Source organism: Narcine bancroftii, chromosome 1 (genome assembly GCF_036971445.1).
Source record: "Narcine bancroftii isolate sNarBan1 chromosome 1, sNarBan1.hap1, whole genome shotgun sequence".
Taxonomy (NCBI): domain Eukaryota; kingdom Metazoa; phylum Chordata; class Chondrichthyes; order Torpediniformes; family Narcinidae; genus Narcine; species Narcine bancroftii.
In genome coordinates, this window is record NC_091469.1 from 414,192,494 (window position 1) to 414,212,606 (window position 20,113).

At 44.7% G+C, this 20,113-nt stretch overlaps 1 protein-coding gene and 1 pseudogene across 8 annotated transcripts in view; one reads left to right on the forward strand and one right to left on the reverse strand.

The window, feature by feature from the left end:
- Positions 1-4,946, reverse strand: part of LOC138760082 (tigger transposable element-derived protein 1-like) — a 53,006-nt pseudogene extending 48,060 nt beyond the window's left edge.
- The window catches only part of LOC138751556 (retinoic acid receptor beta), a 942,630-nt gene that overhangs the window by 289,566 nt on the left and 632,951 nt on the right, over positions 1-20,113 (forward strand). The window lies entirely within an intron of this gene.

Below are 20,113 nucleotides of genomic sequence, written 5' to 3' on the forward strand. Positions count from 1 at the left end.
GGGGCAGGATACAAACATATGGCGACACAGGGTCAGGTCAAGCTTGGTGTCAGGTCGACAGCCTCTCCCTCAATGACACAAAGGCTAAGGGGCTGGTCATTGACATCACGAAGAGGAATAAAGCTCACTGCCCTGTTTGCTTCAATAGATGCGAGGTGGAGATAGTAGGCAGCTTTAAGTTCTTAGGAGTACATATCTCCAATGACCTCTCCTGAACCAACCATGCCAATGTGATGGCTAGGAAGCTGCACCAGCATTTCTACTTCCTTAGGAGGTTGAGGAAATTTGGCATTTCCCCAGCATACTTCAATAACCTTTACTGATACCCTATCAGGAGTATCCTGTCAGGGTGCATCATTATTTGGAGTGGGAGCAGCTTTATCTAAGAATGCTGGAAAATGCAGAGAATTGTGAATGCAGCTCCATCCATCACACAAATCTCCCTTCCCTCTCTTAACTCCATCTATATCTCCTGATGCCTTGGAAAAGCAGCTGACATATTAAAGGACTCGCCCCACTCCGGCCCTGTTCTCTTTGCCCTCTTCACAACAGGAATAACATTCAAGAGTGTGAAAGCACACACACACCAGATTTAGGGACAGTTTCTTTCCTGCCACTGTAAGACTAGTGAACAAACTTTACACCAGCAAAATAGTACTCCATTCGGAAGTCTGTCTGGCATGCCAACTTTGAAGAGATTTCTTTTTGTCTTCCACAGGAGTTAGATTTTTTTTTCCTCACTGCTTGTCCTCTGTGGTTTCAGAAACCCCTGTCCATCATCCTTTACCCCTCCCTGGCTCATTAATCCCCACTGACCCCTGCCCAATCCCTCCTGCTCTGTCCACAATATACTAGATATCTCCCCTCTGCATTAGTACACAGTTCTGACCTGAAATATTGACTGTTCTTTGTCTCCCACTGACCACTGATGCAGCTCAACCCACTGAGTTCCTTCAGCAGATTGTTTGTTGCTCCAGATTTCGTCATCTGTAGTACCTGTGCATCACTAGTAAAATAATGTTGCTCTTATTCCATTTAAATTGATCATTCCCTGTAACTCTACTCTCAGGTTTGCATATTATTCTGGTTTCCTCTATCCTTTTTGCTTTCAGTTGTTGGCAACTGTGTTCTGGGAACCAAATAAATGGACCTGGATTTATGAGGGCACTGACTTCAAGCAGGATTCTAAAAGGCATCGGGCACTGACACTCTTGAATCGCTTTGGGGTTTGCAATGAGGAGCTGAGGAGATCGAGTTGGATGCCTCAAGCTTGAATGCACAGCTGGGCGCAACAATAGTCCATGTGGCTACAGAATTTCTGGAACATAGGAGAAGGTGTCAAGATCCATGGACATTCTATGTCTTAGAAGAGATTCTCTTTTTCTCCTCTTTCGCATTTTGATAGTGACACTGGACCAGTAGCACCCCTGAGTGCCTTTACAGGGCAAACAAAGGAAAAAGATTTTGTGTGCTTCTTGTACATAATAGAATCTTGAACCTCAAGTCTCTTCGTCTGTAGTTTTGTGTGGAAAGACAGTGGGTGGAAAGCAAAATAATCCTTGCACTGTTCTTTGGCACCTGTTTACATATTTGTGCTGTTTTTCAGTTTTTTTTTCGCACCACCAATTAATAGTAATCTGTAGCACCTGCAGGAAAAAGGAATCTCTGGGTTGTATGTGATGTCATTTATGTTCTCTGACAATAAATCTGAATCCTAACAAACTATTTTGTTTAACTTCAGTGCTATATTGGGAAAGGTTCTGGCCATCATGTGACAGGACTGCCCCCTACCTAGTTGGAGGACACACCAGCTGCCAATCAACATTTGGTTCCAACCCACCCATTAATGCACACCTTCTGTTGGACCCATGTAAATTACCTGGATTGTAAATTACTCCAGCCTACCAGTACTTGGCCTTGGGTCATTGGTTGTTGCAATTGGATTAACCCTCCTGGCTCTGAGGCATTGTCTCCCTGTAAATAATCTGGACTGGACCTCCAGCACTATAAAGGTGCCATGTGCTCTTTGTTCTCTCTCTACCAGCTTGGGACCACCCTGCTTCACTCCAGGCCTAGAAATGTGAAAGGGTGCTAGAGAAACTGTTGGCAAGATGTGCACTGTTAAAAGGGTTGGGAGCATTTAATTAGTGCCCCTTGTAGCATAGAGCCGTGACTGCATTGAGTCAAGGGATGGTGGGGCCTCATAGTGATTTCTCCTTGATCATTGTATGTACCAGTTTATATTGTGTGTGTGCGCATGCGTATTTTATTCCCATGCTATTTTCCCCACGTTCGTTATTAATTGTCCGCTACTTCTTTCCCACAGCTGCTGTATCAGTTACCATTTCCCACACTTGCCTCCTGTAAATAAAATAGTTCCCCATCAAAACTGCATTCTGAGTCCTAGCTTTTGAGACCTACCAAACCAGTTTCCTTACTCACAACAAGTGCTCCACATCTCACCAGAACCACTTGGTGAATGTAGTATTTAAGCACTGCCGCTGGTGCAGACTGGCAGAGTGGGAAGCAGAGATAGAGTGCTGCCCTCCAGGGCTCTACTGCCTGGTTCTGATGCCAACAGCTCTGTATCTGCTTTAAATGGCCTGTTAAAGCAGTTGATGGTGATTTTTTAAAAAATTCCTGGACTCACACAGGCTGCTGGAGAATGCCTCATAGGTATTGGAACCAGGACTTGAAAAGGTGCTGAGCGCAAGAGGGCTCCCAAAGGTCCTTGGGTACTTAAGGCTTCCTGATCGTATCAGAGGTTTGGATCTGGAGCTGGAGTTACCAATGGTTTGAACTGGAGCCTGTGTGAAGTGCTGGAGGCAAATCCACAGTCACTCAATAGGTGCTTTCAAACTGCCTTGTAAAATGGGGTTAACCGAGCAATTTGCCTGGTTAGCACCCCACTCACAAGGTAGCTTGAAAGGGTCCGACTCAGTCAGCATCATCCAAAGACAACCGGGTCCCTGCCCTCCCTGCTTACGCACTGGCGTCACAGGGAAACCCTGGCTGAAGTGTCTGTGGTGATTGGGGGAGAGAGGGGTCATTGCCAGGGCCTGGGGTGGAAAACTGGGGGGGGGGGGTCACAATCCACGAGGAGGAGAGATGGGGTGACAATCGAGGGAGTGAGGTTTATGTCGCAGGGGGTGCCATGATCAGTGGGAGAGGGGTCAGCTGCCGCAGGGGTAGACGGGTCGGCTGCTGCAGGTTGGGGGGGGGGGGGGGGAACGATTGATGGTGGGAGGGAGACTGACAGCTGGTGGGAGGGGGGACAGGGGAGACTAGTTTGTGTGACGCATCGCTTATCACATCATCGCAGGGACAGAATCCCCCTTAAATCACTGGGTTGGCAATTTACTATCCACCCCCTCAGCTTAAAAGGTGCTGGAGGCACCTTTGCCTCACTAGTCACACCTGGGTCCCAGGAGAGCTACCAAGGTGCTGAACCTTAAAAGCACCCAATGACTCTGAAGGGGCTCTCTTTTGCTTCTCTTTCTCCTATTGCTAGGGGCACTGGGCAATGTTCAGGGTGACTCAGTTTGCCATGCAGCAGACAAAGGTTAAGTATATCATATTACTATGGACCATGGACTGACCTTTTGGATTCTGGACTGTCATCATAAAAGATAGAATTCTGCTGGCAACTCTTGTGTGACATGTGGTGCAGCTGGGTTGAGCTGTGCAGACAGAGGGAGAATGGAACGTTTGGAGTGACAGTTGAAGTGGCGGAGACCAACTGGAGAGCTGTGTGAAAGGCACATGCTGCATAAGTTAATGAATGGTCAAAGAAACCCACAATTTGAGATCTGAGGGGAGTCATCTAAGGAAGTCTTGAAAAAGGATTTGTAAACTTATGGCAATGCAACATCAGTCATTTCTCTCTCCAGTGTTTAATACAACATCCTTTTGTTATTCATTAAAGAAATGAATTTGGACATTGAGCTTTGAGATTGAATTTAGTGGACGTATTTTTGGACACTTACTTGACTGACTTCGGGGGTTTTGGGGATTTTTCTCTTTTTGAATATTGGGCACAGACTGTATGGTCTGGGTGTTTCTTTTACATACACACTTTATAAAGATATGATTCAGTATATTTGCTATAGATACTTACAGTGGACTTGATTGGGTTAAGACATTAAATTTATTAATGGCTATTAACAATAGAGTTAAAATTTAACCCTTTTGAATTACATCTTCTGTTGTTGTGGTTTGAGGTGTAAAAGTGGGGACTCGTCTGGGATCCAACAGATTGAGGCTGCGTTGAACTGCTTTAAACTTGTGGCAGCCCGCAATTGTGGAGATCAGGCTGGCACATCGCGCAGCAGCAGACGCAGACAGAGATCGCTAAAGCGACTCCCAGGACAACGAACCAGTGGGGGTAGAAAATGGGGCAGCATCCTAAAATGGCGTTGGTCAAGCTGTCCAGCTAACTCAGCAGAAACGGGTTGGGGAAGAAGGGCATTCATATGCATGGATGTTCCCGCTCGCTGTTGTTATTCATTTGGATGGCTCAGTCAATCAGCAAAAACAGCAGGAACTTGAACAATAGAAAAGTGTGTGTGGGTGTTGAATTGTAGCGATCAGCTACAATTGGTGACCTCAACGGTTTAGAAGGAATCTAAACCTAGTGATGGAGAACAAAGCAGCAATCAGCAGTCAGCCTGAAGCTCCTGACCTTCTGGACAGTTCGACCTGGCGGAGGCTCAATTCCAGATTCGGGGCATCACAGCAGAGACCACCCGGTACTACCATATGGTCAGCACCCTGAATCCACAAACTGCAGACAGAGTGGCCAACTTTATCCACAGGCCACCATCATAAGGCACTTACACTGCCTTCAACGAGCTATTAACTGAGACGTTCGGACTCTCGGGGCGAGAGTGAGGATCACGCTTGCTCCACTCGGATGGGCTTGGAGACAGATCCCCGTCAGCACTCATCAACGAGATGCTGGCCCTCCTGGGAGATGAGCAGCCCACCATCATGTTCGAGCTTGTGATCCTGGAACAGATGCCTGAAGACATCCAACTGCTCCTGACGGATGCGGATTTCACTGACCCCTGGAGAGTCGCAGCACGGGCAGACATTCTGTGGAAACAGAAATGCTTGGCTACCGTGGGGCTTGTAAAGAAGTCCCGCAATCAGACCAGAGCAGTCCCAAGCAAGGAACAGCAGACAAGAGGCAGGAGCGAGTCCAGCGACAGATGGTGCTTCTACCACCAGAGATGGGGCACCGAGGCCCGCCAATGCCAGTCCCACTGCAAGTTCTATGGAAATGACAAGGCCAAGCTGTCGCTGATGGCCTCGACAACTGGCCACCAAGAGAGCCACCTGTACGTCCGGCATACGCTTCCTGGTGGATACAGGAGCAGAGGTCAGTGTGATACCTCTGATAGGGTTGGACACTGGGGCTGCCAACAACAGCAGTATACAGACCTATAGCACTCAGGGCCGAGCGAGCTGCAGTTTGTGGACAGTCACTTCTCGTGGGAGTTAATGCTGGCTTTCCTGCGAACCCACAGCCTCCTAGTGGACCTTAAGGGTAAGTGACTCATCCACACTGAGACCTACCAGACGATCGCACTGAAGAGCATTAGATTTCCAGCAATGCACGTGGACTCCATCCACAGCTTGGTGGACAAGTTCTCCAAGGTGCTAATGGGATTCATGGCAATCCTTTCACCTCAGTTCACAGCGGAGATGCCTTGACACGGCATCAGACATCACATCCTGACCAAGGGCCCACCTCTCCATGCAAGGGTGATGACTTCAACTGGAGAAGCTCCGACTGGCCAAGGAGGAGTTCCGCAAGTTCGAGGAGTTGGGTGTTGTTCAACAGTCAGACAGCCCATGGGCCTCACCCCTGCACATGGTGACTAAAGCAACTGGGGGCTGGAGACCATGTGGCAACTATTACCGACTCAACGAGGCCACCACCCCGGACTGTTACCCCGTGCCACACATCCAGGATTTTGCGGCAAATCTGCACAGGGCAACAGTATTCTCAAAAGTGGACCTCGTGCGAGAATATCACCAGATCGCAGTGCATCCCTAAGATGGCGATCATCACTCCATTTGGGCTATTCGAGTTCCTGAGGATGCCATTCGGGCTCAAAGATGTGGCACAGGCATTCCAGCGACTGATGAACGCAGTGGGCCGAGACCTGGATGGCCCCTACGTCTACCTCGATGATATCCTCATGGCAAGTAGGACCCAACAGGAACTGCTTCAACACCTCAGAAATCTCTGTAGTCACCTGCATGAGTTCAGCCTCAACATCAACTTGGCCAAATGCCAGTTTGGGCTGAACACCATCGATTTCTTGTGCCACAGGATTACAAAGGACAGGGCCACACCAGTGCCCGATAAGGTAGAGGCCATCCGCAGCTTCCCGAAGCCTAGTACGACCAAAGGTCTGCAGCAGTTCGTGGGGATGATAAACTTTTTTTGCAGGTTTATACCAGCAGCTGCCTGAGTGATGCGCCCTCTATTCATCTTAATGTCCGGCAAGAAGGACCTGACCTAGGACGGCAAATCCACACGTGCATTTGTGGAAACAACCAACTTTCTCCCTGGCTAAAATCTCCGATCCCTGGTCAGCCCACTCGTCTTGCATCTCAGAGTACACCACTGACGTCAAGCTCATCTCGGGCAAAGACAAGCATCCACTCCCTGGTCAATGGTCTAGACTTCGCAGCACTGGCAGAGCCACAGCAGCAGGACGACGAGATCCCGCAGTACAGGACCACTGTCACAGGCCTTCGGCTTCAGGATATTCCAGTCAGTACAGGTACTACCACCCTCCCGTGTGACGTGGCCACCGGGCAGGTTCATCCTATTATCCCAACGGCATAGAGGCGACGAGTTTTTGACTCCATCCACGGGCTGGCGCACACCCATCCATCAGGACTATGATCCGGCTGGTGGCCAGCAAGGACATTGGCATGGATTGCAGATACAAGTCCGGGGGTGGGCCAAGGCGTGTACGCAGTGCCAAACAGCCAAAATGCAGCGATACACCAAGGTCCCCCACACAGCCTTTCGAGCCAACGGAGCACAGGTTTGACCACATTCACGTGGACATAGTGGGACCTTTGCCAGTCTCTCAGGGTTTACACTACTTGTTCACAGTGGTCGACCGCTTCACCCGATGGCCAGAAGCAATCCCCCTGCCCGACACATCCACCAGGTCCTGTGCCAAAGCACTCCTCTCGTCCTGGATTGCAAGATTCGGACAGCCACAACACATCACTTGTGACCGAGGCGCACAGTTCATCTCCAGTTCATGGACTGACATTGCCAACCTGTGGGGTGCTCAGCTACACCACATGACAGCATGCCACCTGCAAGCCAACGGCATGGAGGAACATTTCCATAGGCACCTGAAGTCCGCCCTCATGACCAGACTAGAGCCCCAACTGGGTTGACGAGCTACCATGGGCACTACTGGGCATCTGAACAGTGCGAAATAAGACCTTTATGCATCCTCCACTGAACTCCTCTATGGAGCCCCACTCACAGTTCCCAGGGATTTCGTTCCACAGGCCAGAGGACAGCAGGAGGAGACGACCACCTTCTTGGACATGCTGCGCAAAAAGTCGGTAACCTGGCTCCGATCTCACCCTCCAGACACAGACAAGCCAAGATCAACATCCCCAAAGAACTCAAGGACTGTGAATATGTGTTTGTAAGCAGAGTACCCCACCATTCACCACTGCAGAAGCCATACGAAGGTCCCTTTCAAGTCATCTGGAACAACGGAGCCACCTTCATGCTGGACATTGGTGGTAAACCAAAGGTCTTCACTACAGATAGATTGAAGCCTGCCCACACAGACCCAGTAGAACCCGTGGAGACACCAACACCTCAATGCAGAGGCAGACCACAAAGGACTTTGGGGACTATACCTACAGACACTATAGATTGTTATGCCGGTTCTGGGGGTGGGGTGTTCATGTGACAGCCCGCAATTGCAGAGATTGGGCCGACACATCACGCGGCAACAGACACAGAAAGAGATCACCAAAGTGACTTCGAGGACAATGAAGCTGGGGCAGCATCAGACCAACAGCCCTAAAATGGCATTCGTCAACCTGGCCAGCTAATTCAGCAGAAAGAGGCTGGGGAATAAGGGCATGAATATGCATGGATGTTCCTGCCCGCTATTGATATTGATTATGGAGACAGAAACATCAGCAAAAACCGGCAGGGACTTGAACTCTCTGCGCGTTAATCTGGCTCTGCCCCATCCTGTGACTGTACCAATGGCTCCTCCCTCTTGACCCTGTATAAAGGTTCCAACACCATAACCCCTCCCCAGAAAGCCTGGGTCACAGCACATGATGACCTTCAAGTTTATTGCTTGTTTATGAGCAGTGGTGATGAGGCAGTCCACCAGATGACCTGCACGTTCTTCACAGGAAATTACCCCACCTTGTCCATAGAGTCTTTGTCTCAGTGTCCACAGGATGTTCCATGCTGACCACTGCCTGATGGCCTTGTGGTCAAAGTTGGCAAAGAATGGGTCTGGCCCCTTGTGGCAAAGGGATCAGGCCCATCTTTTGCAACACTTGGGACAGGTAGAACCTCAGTGCACAGTACCATTTGGTGCCCTCGTATATTGATTCCACAGTCTGATTTAGCCACATACTAAGGTGGTCATCAGGATGAATATCATATTGGGTTGCCCTTGCCCCCATTCGACCCCTTTCCATCTTAGCTCCCCACATGAACTGGGAGACTGCTTTGGTGATCGCAGGGGCAGAGGTGCACGGATGGGTCATACCTTCTCCACATCCAGCAGCACCAAGAGCACCTCACACCTGATAACCCACAGTCTTAATTTCTGCTGGACTTTTGCGATTCACTCTGACCTTTCTTGTTGCATGCCTCTGCCCCTCCAAACCAGATCCCCAACATCTTCAATTAGTCAGAACTGACTGTAAAGGGGAAGGTGGATCATTGGGCCAGTTACCAAAGAGCATCGCCATGCTCTTCCAGTTTATCCTGGCTCCTAATACACACTTAAAATGGTCACAGATTCTGAGCAGTCTGCAGACTCTTCATATGTCTGAATAGAAGACTGTGACATCATCCATATTTAGGGAGGGCCTTGACCTGAGTGCTTCCGCTGCTTGGCATCATCACTCTTCTTATGCCTTTGTCCTTCTTGATCAATTCATCAAATGGCACTATGCACAAATGGCACAAGACAGGAGAGGGTGGGCAACTCTGCCTGGCTCCAGACTTTAAGGGGAAGCTATTTGTTTCTCACCCATGATTTGGATTGCACTACAGATGTCTGTGTAGGGCAGGTTTTTTTTTTTTTTTTAATTTTTTATTTTTCACACCATAAATCACATTAGCCATGATATACACTATTTCTTTTTCACACATATACAGTGACTTTTTCTCCCCCCACCCCTTTCCTCCCAAACCACCCCCCCACCCCCCCCCCTCATCCATTTTAGGTATACAATCTAGGTTGCATTAAGCCAGTCAGACAATGTTGTCATTCAACAAAATTACACCAGAAATTCTACTGAGTCCATTCTTTTCTTTCCTTCTCCTTCCATCAACTTAGGTACTGTTTGTCCCCGGTAGGTTTTCGCTATTGTATTTAATGTAAGGCTCCTATACTTGCTCGAATATTTCAATATTATTTCTTAACCTATCTGTTATTTTTTCTAATGGAATACATTTATTCATTTAAATTTAGTAGTTTCTTTCTTTTAATTTGGTTATGTATTCCATTAATATTTAAAGACATATAGTTCAGCGTAGCCCTTTTATATTTTGTTTATCTTCTCTTTCCGTTTTTCTATCATTACCTTTCCTCCTTTTCCATTTCTGTTTTCTTATTTTCAACTCTTTATAAGACAACATTCCTACAACATCCAACATTTTCCTTATTCTCCTATTTCTATCTTATTTATCCCCAATCTCCCCTTCACCTCCTGAGTTGTCCTTTATCCCTTGTCGGACAACCACATCTCCCCCCTCCATTTGGATTTGCGAATCCACTCGCAAGCGTCAACTGATTTTGCAGTGACCGCTATTTCCCCCCACCCCGCCTCCCCCAGAAAAGATTTCACTTTTCATATGTCACAAAGGTCACTCTTTTAATTCCCTCCTTATTCTCTCTATTCCATTACCTTCCCTTATTAATTCTTGTCTATACTATCTATATTTTCCTCTAAGTACAGATACATTTATGTATGCTCATTGTCTCTATTCACTCTTATACCTCTTTACCCGCAAACATATCAATCGTGATCATTTTTACTCTCATTACCCGTCTTCATCCCTCAGTCTATTTTTGTCTTTACCCACATACATATCAATCGTGATCATTTTAACTCTCATTACCCGTCTTCCTCCCTCAGTCTATTTTTGTAATTGTTCTGCAAATTTTCGTGCTTCTTCTGGATCTGAGAATAGTCTGTTTTGTTGTCCTGGAATAAATATTTTCAATACCACTGGATGCTTTAGTATAAATTTATACCCTTTCTTCCATAAAATCGCCTTTGCTGTATTGAACTCTTTTCTCTTCTTTAGGAGTTCAAAACTTATATCTGGATAAATGAAGATTTTTTGCCCTTTATACTCCAGTGGTTTGTTGCCCTCTCTTACTTTTTCCATTGTCTTCTCCAGTACCTTTTCTCTTGTAGTATATCTTAGGAATTTTACTACAATAGATCTTGGTTTTTGTTGTGGTTGTGGTTTAAAGGCCAATACTCTATGTGCCCTTTCTATTTCCATTTCATGCTGTAGTTCTGGACATCCTAGGGTCTTAGGGATCCACTCTTTTATAAACTCCCTCATATTCTTGCCTTCTTCATCTTCCTTAAGGCCCACTATCTTTATGTTATTTCTTCTGTTATGGTTTTCCATTGTATCTATTTTTTGAGCTAGCAGTTCTTGTGTCTCTTTAGTTTTTTTTATTAGATTTCTCCAATTTCTTTTTTAAGTCTTCTACCTCCATTTCTGCTGCTACTGCCTGCTCTTCCATCTTGTCCATTTTCTTTCCCATTTCTGTTAAGGTCATCTCCATTTTATTTATTTTCTCTTCTGTGTTGTTTATTCTTTTTCTTAAATCCTTAAATTCCTGTGTTTGCCATTCTTTAAATGACTCCATGTATCCTTTAATAAGAGCAAGTATATCCTTTACCTTGCCTTTCTTTTCTTCTTCTATTTCCCTGTACTCTTCCTCTTCCTCTGGGTTGACCATCTGTTGTTTCTTTGGTGCCCTTTCCTCCTCTTCTTTCTTGTTTCTATTGTCTTCTGTGGTCTCTTCTTGCTGCAGGTGTTCTGCCGCTGTCGTTGCCGGCTGTGGAGATCGACTCCCCAGCTGGTCCCCCCTCCCGTCGGTGTGTTTTTTTTCATTCGCATCGCGCATGCGCGAAGTATCGCGCATGCGCGGTTGCGCACTTTTACTCGGCTCTGCGAGCCATTTTTGTAGTCCATTATTTACCGACCTGAGGGAGCGGGTTTCTCTCTCCGCAGCGGGCCTCTTCGGACAGGTAAGGCCTTCACCTTTTTCCTCCTTTGTCTTCTCTTCCTCTCTTCTTACCGTTGCTTTCGATTTTTCTTTTTTTGTCGCCATCTTCTTTCCACCTTTATACTCACTTTTCTGTAACTTGTATTTCTGTGCCTTTGTATTTTCTCTTGTTTTTCCCGACTTTTCTGGAGAGGGCTGGAGTTCACTGTCCGGCCACTACTCCATCACGTGACTCCTCCTGTGTAGGGCAGGTTAATCCAATTTTGGATCCTCTCCCCAAATCCCATTACAAGAACATGTCCATCATGAACAGTATGTGTGCAATATTTGGTCAAAAGCTTTTTCTGAGCAGTTTATCAAATTCATATCATCATTCGATATTTACTGACAGTACAACCGACCTCCTATACTAAATACAAGCAATAGTTTGGAGCTCACAAACTCATGCCCTCTTTAGTTAGCTCACATCAAAAACAGAACACTTGGATATACAGTAGTATCCTTAAAGTGTGTCGAATGGAACAGAATTATGTAACTTTCCTGGCTTGACCAGATGGAGTAATATACAGTGTAGTGACATGCTGGAACTATAAACAATTACACAGGTGATCTTTTGCAATTAACCATCTTATTGTCAAATATTTTCAGAAAATTGATGCAAATTTTGATCTTCCAAAAAAAATGAGCAGGTCTGTTATTGCGTGCCTGCTAATTTTGCCATTAGACAAGAAACTTATCATCATATTGACTGGTACTGTGTTCTTCAGGATCTCCTGGTCACAAGCTATAGAGTGCTGGTCATTCCCAAGGCTTATTATTGGTGTCTGCTCCAAACCATATTGGACCAACAGAATCTGGCAGTGAAAAAAATAGGTTCCATGTTGTTTCAGAACTGGAAATACATCCATTATGGCCTGATGAACAATGCTGAAGATTCTTTCATAGATCGAATCACACAATCTCAACAAATATCAAACAATTTGCTGGAACTCAGACCCAAGGAATACTTTGGAATGAGTTCTTCACTTGCTTATTTAATATAAAATAGTACCTAGTCATCCATAAGTTCAAGTTCATTTTTCGTGTGTACTGAGGTGCAGTGAAAAGTTTGTTCATTTTGGGTGCTGTCCAGAAAGTCAACCTATAACTGTAGCAAATAAAACAGAAGTTATAGAGAGAGGCAGGCAAGAATGGAGCAAGGACAACCCTATTTTGCTAGTGTGAGGTTCATTCAGGATTCTGATAGTGGAAAGAAATAAACCATCCTTGAATCCTGTGGTGCAGGATTAATCTTCTTCCCAATGGGAGGAGGGAAAAGAGTGCATGGATGGGGTAGGATGAGACTTTGATGAAGCATATATGAAGTCAGTAGAAGGGAAGGAAGATTTGTGTGATGATCACAGCTGGGTTCATAAAGAAACAGATGATAGGGTATTGTAGCACCTTAGGAGCTTATCTTGAACTTGATTGAGAATGAATGAAAAACAAATCAATTCAACAAATTTCACCCAATAAGTCAAAACTATTTTCATCACTTTTTCTATATGCAACCAGATACATACTGTATTTAAATCAATGTAGAACTCTAAAATATTGGGCATTCTGTAATATTTTCTTTTCCTCATTGGAAATTAACAATGGCGTGAAGCAAGGCTGTGTTCTCGCACCAACCCTCTTTTCAATCTTCTTCAGCATGATGCTGAACCAAGCCAAGAAAGACCCCAACAATGAAGACGCTGTTTACATCCGGTACCGCACGGATGGCAGTCTCTTCAATCTGAGGTGCCTGCAAGCTCACACCAAGACACAAGAGAAACTTGTCCGTGAACTACTCTTTGCAGACGATGCCGCTTTAGTTGCCCATTCAGAGCCAGCTCTTCAGCGCTTGACGTCCTGCTTTGCGGAAATTGCCAAAATGTTTGGCCTGGAAGTCAGCCTGAAGAAAACTGAGGTCCTCCATCAGCCAGCTCCCCACCATGACTACCAGCCCCCCCACATCTCCATCGGGCACACAAAACTCAAAACGGTCAACCAGTTTACCTATCTCGGCTGCACCATTTCATCAGATGCAAGGATCGACAATGAGATAGACAACAGACTCGCCAAGGCAAATAGCGCCTTTGGAAGACTACACAAAAGAGTCTGGAAAAACAACCAACTGAAAAACCTCACAAAGATAAGCGTATACAGAGCTGTTGTCATACCCACACTCCTGTTCGGCTCCGAATCATGGGTCCTCTACCGGCATCACCTACGGCTCCTAGAACGCTTCCACCAGCGTTGTCTCCGCTCCATCCTCAACATCCATTGGAGCGCTTTCATCCCTAACGTCGAAGTACTCGAGATGGCAGAGGTCGACAGCATCGAGTCCATGCTGCTGAAGATCCAGCTGCGCTGGATGGGTCACGTCTCCAGAATGGAGGACCATCGCCTTCCCAAGATCGTGTTATATGGTGAGCTCTCCACTGGCCACCGTGACAGAGGTGCACCAAAGAAAAGGTACAAGGACTGCCTAAAGAAATCTCTTGGTGCCTGCCACATTGACCACCGCCAGTGGGCTGATATCGCCTCAAACCGTGCATCTTGGCGCCTCACAGTTTGGCGGGCAGCAACCTCCTTTGAAGAAGACCGCAGAGCCCACCTCACTGACAAAAGGCAAAGGAGGAAAAACCCAACACCCAACCCCAACCAACCAATTTTCCCCTGCAGCCGCTGCAACCGTGTCTGCCTGTCCCGCATCGGACTTGTCAGCCACAAACGAGCCTGCAGCTGACGTGGACTTTTACCCCCTCCATAAATCTTCGTCCGCGAAGCCAAGCCAAAGAAAAGAATCAGACAAACCCCTTCAAACTACTATAGTGTCCCAGAGGATTCTTTACATTAAACAAGTGATTTTCCTTTGTCTTATTCAACTCAACTGGATACACGTCCAACTTGCTGAAGCTGAGAACTTGAATGATTTTCATTTGGCCAGTAGCAACGTTTTCCTTTGTCCAGATGAAATTTAAGTTAGTCCCATTTTACAGATGGTGGTTCTGATTCACTATAGGTTTTTGTCTGCCAGAAACCCATAAATTTAACAATTAACTAAACCACTTGGTGCATTTCAAGTCATCAGAAGAATTGCTTGTACCCATCACAAATCCAGGTTTTCCAAGTAGAATGCCAGTGTGGTCAGTGTGCTGTGCAGTGAACAAAATAAAACCACACAGAAGCTGTGAGTGAGTTGAACCAACCAACTTTACTGGAACTCTCCAAGAGCTTATCAGCACCACTTCCATGATCCTTCCACAGGGACTACTGTGATCCCAGCCCAGTTTGAGCCTGCACCTCTGTGACCCGCTTCACTTCTGGATCAGTGCAGCTCGCTACAGCAATCACATTAGAGTTTGGCCTGCTATTTGGTATGCCATTCGAACTGGAGTGCTTAAAAATGGTAAATGGAAATGGCAATGTAGCTGGAATGAATCTGCCTGGTCCCTCAATATTGTTGTGGAAAAAAATCTCAGACACAGAGGAATGCTGCTTACAGCAAGCCTTTATTTTAAAATGTGACACCACCGAGTGTCTGTCTCCTAAAAGCAGAACTGAGTCTCTCCTGAGTAAAAGAGACAAGTTTGTGTAACTTGTAATCAGAAAACAAAAGAAAAACAGTTGAAAGCAAAGGACAAAGGAGTCATTACATCGTGCCCCAAGCAGTAAGCAATTTGCAGGTTGCTTCCCATCATCACCCTAGCAGGGTGACAATGGGGCCTCATCTCCCAACTTTATCCTAGTCAGCCTGAGGCTACGGTTACCTGAGCTTACACATTCCCTCAGCTATTTAAGACTGAGAACCCATTCTGTAACCATCCTGCCAGGAAAAAATGTTTTAAATGTCAGCAATCTATGCTGGAAGATATGGAAGGCATGATTTTTCCTCCACAAATATAGTTCAAAGCACCAGACTCAGGTGAAATCTCTTTATGGCCACCTGTAACAATATTTGGTGCTGAGGTTAATCGTCTGGAGCCTGTCCCACAACTGTAAAAGTAAAATCATTATTATTTTATCTAAGAATAGTGTGAGATGCAGCCACAAGCCTCTATCTTTAGAAATATGAGTGATCAAAATTATATACAAATCAGATTAAACAGCTTTCCTTCCATTTCAATACAATGTTAAAGGACTCCACCATTTTAATAAAAATAGATATTTTTACCAAAACAAAATCATTCATATAAAGAAAAACATTTTCTTTCCCCCATTTGCTTGCATCTGAATGCTAAATAAGCACTTTTATAAAGAATAGATAGATATCTAACTTTTCCATGCAACAACTCTACCTTTTCCTTTTGTCATGTTTGGTGACCAAAGAAGTTGATCAAATCACACAAAGACTGATTTGAGATGAGCACAGTGCTAGTTTTGAAAGAGGGAAAGATTGCATCATACTTTAGAATGGATTGGGGTGGAAGCAGCCAGCACTTTATTCCCACCCATTCTCTCTTCTCCCTCCTTCCATCAGGTAAGGAGAGGAGCTGCTGGTTTTAGAATTTAAATGATTCATGCTCAATCCACCTTTTGTCCCAGCAATTTAACCAACATTCAAACTGTTGGCAACTTACCAAATGGGCAAGTCAGGAGGTCACTTTGGGACCTCTCTTTTAGAGATTATCTCCCCAATAGCAATAGGAATTTCCCATTATTTATTTCAATGAGTGGATTAATATTTTCATTGGGACTCTGGTTGTGAATTTGGATGGTCCCAGTACTGGCATTCAATTTTTGAAATTGGGTCTGTATTTTTGGAAGAACAGCCTGTGACTTGCCTCGTTAGTTGGACATTTACCTGTATTTTTCAATCCAGGACATTTTGCCCCATTAGTCACGGGGCTGAGAACTTTAACGATGACCATAGGCAGTTGGGACCATGAGGATGATGAGGCAAATGCAACATTTTACCAATATTGAGAAATAAAGAGGAAGAAACAGGAAAATGGACACATTCATTGGAACCTATCTAATGACAAATTGGTACAGTACAGAGATATAAAGCCAGCATAAAAAAAATTGGAAAGGGAAGAGAGAACTAAAATGATAAAGGAATTTAAGTTTATTCTTAGAACTGTTTCTTCTCAAAAAGGTTGATAGAAACTAACAATTATTTAATAATTATAAAACAACAATATTAATAAGGGAGCTTGCAATATTATTTAGTATATTGTTATAGAATTATGTTATTATTAATCATTACGGTATAAATTATTTTTTTTTGGGTTGAAAAAGGGAAACACACATACACGCACAGACATCACACATTTGTGTGACCAGATGAGAAAGGTCTTCTCGAGACAAAGTGTCTGCTAATTCAAAGTCAAGAAAGCCATAAAAAGGCTTATGATTGTTCTATTATATTGAAAGTTTGAAAACAATGAATGTTTGTTTAACCAAGTGTCTCTTTAGCAAACACCCATTTGCTACATGATCTATGTGGACAAGTCCTAGACCACTACCATGAGTCATAATTTTAGAAAAGAGCCAGTGATGATCAAAGCAAGTCAAGTAATTAAAGACATTTGAAAAAACTGCATTTTAAGTATTTAACCAGATTAATGTGAAGTCAAAAATGCAGTAACATTATCTGACAAAATAACTGCTACTATATTCTCCTTGTCAAGGGAGGAATACAGAATCAAAGTGGCTTTGGGGAAAAATGGCTACTTTGTCTTTCTTTGTTAAGAGAAAGCCTATTAGTGGGGACATTTGTAATGATCAATTCATCTAAAACCCTTCCCTGGGTTTGTGAAATCATCGTGGAAATCACCAGTTCCATAACCTCCAAGCAAGAGAGGAATTGTGGAAAAATCATTCATAGGAAGAAAATTTCTCTGAAAGCAACTTTACAAGAATTCATGAGTTTTGAGAAGTCTGATAACTTAGCACCTCAAGAGTCATAATTATTTTTGAATAACAGTTTAAAGATCGAGTTTCAACACAAAAGATTTCTAAGACTTAAATTTGGATTATCTCTTCAGAATTATGCCTAAACTGTAATGGTTTGGGATCTGCCACACACATTTGTGCATAGAGAGCTTAAGTTTAGAGTTAAGTAATAAATATATTATTAACAGTTATTAATGAAAATATTATTTTTAGGAAACCATTGACGATGAATTTCTATTGCTGCTGGTTTAGGTCATAATAATATTAAATTTTTGTGTCGGTTTATTAAATAATTAATGCACAAATACTGCAATCCTACAACTCATGGTGAAAGTGGAGGGGTTCTGCAAATCTAATGACAGAATGGCATAAATCATTCATGGATGTGTTAACTTGCATGCTACTGTTCATCAAATTCTGTCCAAATAATTGTAACTACCCTGAATAATTCAGGGTTCCCCTTTTGTTTCCAATTCTTGTTCAGTGAACAAGATGAATTTTCAATGATCATTTCATTTTCCATAGGTTGAACGATGTTATTGCACTTGAACTTAAAAGTGTCCTTCATGATGTTCAATAATGTTTTGTGTTGTCATTTGATTCCTTGCTTTTGTCTCCATTTCCAGAGGTTACATATTTACTGTGTTTGATCTTTATATTTTACACCAAGGAGAATTATTCTGTTTTTTAAAAACTAAACTTATTTATTGGTAAAAATAATCTGGCACTTCAATGTTTTTGTGCATCTGAACCCTTAGGTGATGAATGGAATCATTATATAATGTATGTCAATCTAGTGAGGCCCAAGACACACTGTACATCCCTTGACTGCTAGCTTTACTTCATTTAAAGGCAGGCAAATTTGTCACTGCTTCTTGATATTTACAAGACAAATATTAATGAAACCAAGGCTTAAGCTTTTGTTTACTTACTGATGCGAGAAATCAGACTGCTCAAACTACAGGGGAATCACGTTGCTCTCCATTGCAGGCAAAATCTTCGCTAGGATTCTACTAAATAGAATAATACCTAGTGTCGCCGAGAATATTCTCCCAGAATCACAGTGCGGCTTTCGCGCAAACAGAGGAACTACTGACATGGTCTTTGCCCTCAGGCAGCTCCAAGAAAAATGCAGAGAACAAAACAAAGGACTCTACATCACCTTTGTTGACCTCACCAAAGCCTTCGACACCGTGAGCAGGAAAGGGCTTTGGCAAATACTAGAGCGCATCGGATGTCCCCCAAAGTTCCTCAACATGATTATCCAACTGCACGAAAACCAACAAGGTCGGGTCAGATACAGCAATGAGCTCTCTGAACCCTTCTCCATTAACAATGGCGTGAAGAAAGGCTGTGTTCTGGCACCAACCCTCTTTTCAATCTTCTTCAGCATGATGCTGAACCAAGCCATGAAAGACCCCAACAATGAAGACGCTGTTTACATCCGGTACCGCACGGATGGCAGTCTCTTCAATCTGAGGCGCCTGCAAGCTCACACCAAGACACAAGAGAAACTTGTCCGTGAACTACTCTTTGCAGACGATGCCGCTTTAGTTGCCCATTCAGAGCCAGCTCTTCAGCGCTTGACGTCCTGCTTTGCGGAAACTGCCAAAATGTTTGGCCTGGAAGTCAGCCTGAAGAAAACTGAGGTCCTCCATCAGCCAGCTCCCCACCATGATTACCAGCCCCCCCACATCTCCATCGGGCACACAAAACTCAAAACAGTCAACCAGTTTACCTATCTCGGCTGCACCATTTCATCAGATGCAAGGATCGACAATGAGATAGACAACAGACTCGCCAAGGCAAATAGCGCCTTTGGAAGACTACATAAAAGAGTCTGGAAAAACAACCAACTGAAAAACCTCACAAAGATAAGCGTATACAGAGCCGTTGTCATACCCACACTCCTGTACGGCTCCGAATCATGGGTCCTCTACCAGCACCACCTACGGCTCCTAGAACGCTTCCACCAGCGTTGTCTCCGCTCCATCCTCAACATCCATTGGAGCGCTTACATCCCTAACGTCGAAGTACTCGAGATGGCAGAGGTCGACAGCATCGAGTCCACGATGCTGAAGATCCAGCTGCGCTGGATGGGTCACGTCTCCAGAATGGAGGACCATCGCCTTCCCAAGATCGTGTTATATGGCGAGCTCTCCACTGGCCACCGTGACAGAGGTGCACCAAAGAAAAGATACAAGGACTGCCTAAAGAAATCTCTTGGTGCCTGCCACATTGACCACCGCCAGTGGGCTGATATCGCCTCAAACCGTGCATCTTGGCGCCTCACCGCAGAGCCTACCTCACTGACAAAAGGCAAAGGAGGAAAAACCCAACACCCAACCCCAACCCACCAATTTTCCCCTGCAGCCGCTGCAATCGTGTCTGCCTGTCCCGCATCGGACTTGTCAGCCACAAACGAGCCTGCAGCTGACGTGGACTTTTTACCCCCTCCATAAATCTTCGTCCGCGAAGCCAAGCCAAAGATGCATTTTATTTGGTCCTGTTGACTTGTTCAGCAAAAATTATGTGAAAAGAAAAACGACTGAACAGAAATGGCAATTTTCTCTGTGCTTGTATATTTCAAATGTGTTATATTTGAGCAACATACATTTGGCAGTGTTCATTTAAAGTTACTTGGCCTTAATGCATTTATTCGCTTCAGGAAAGGTACAGCC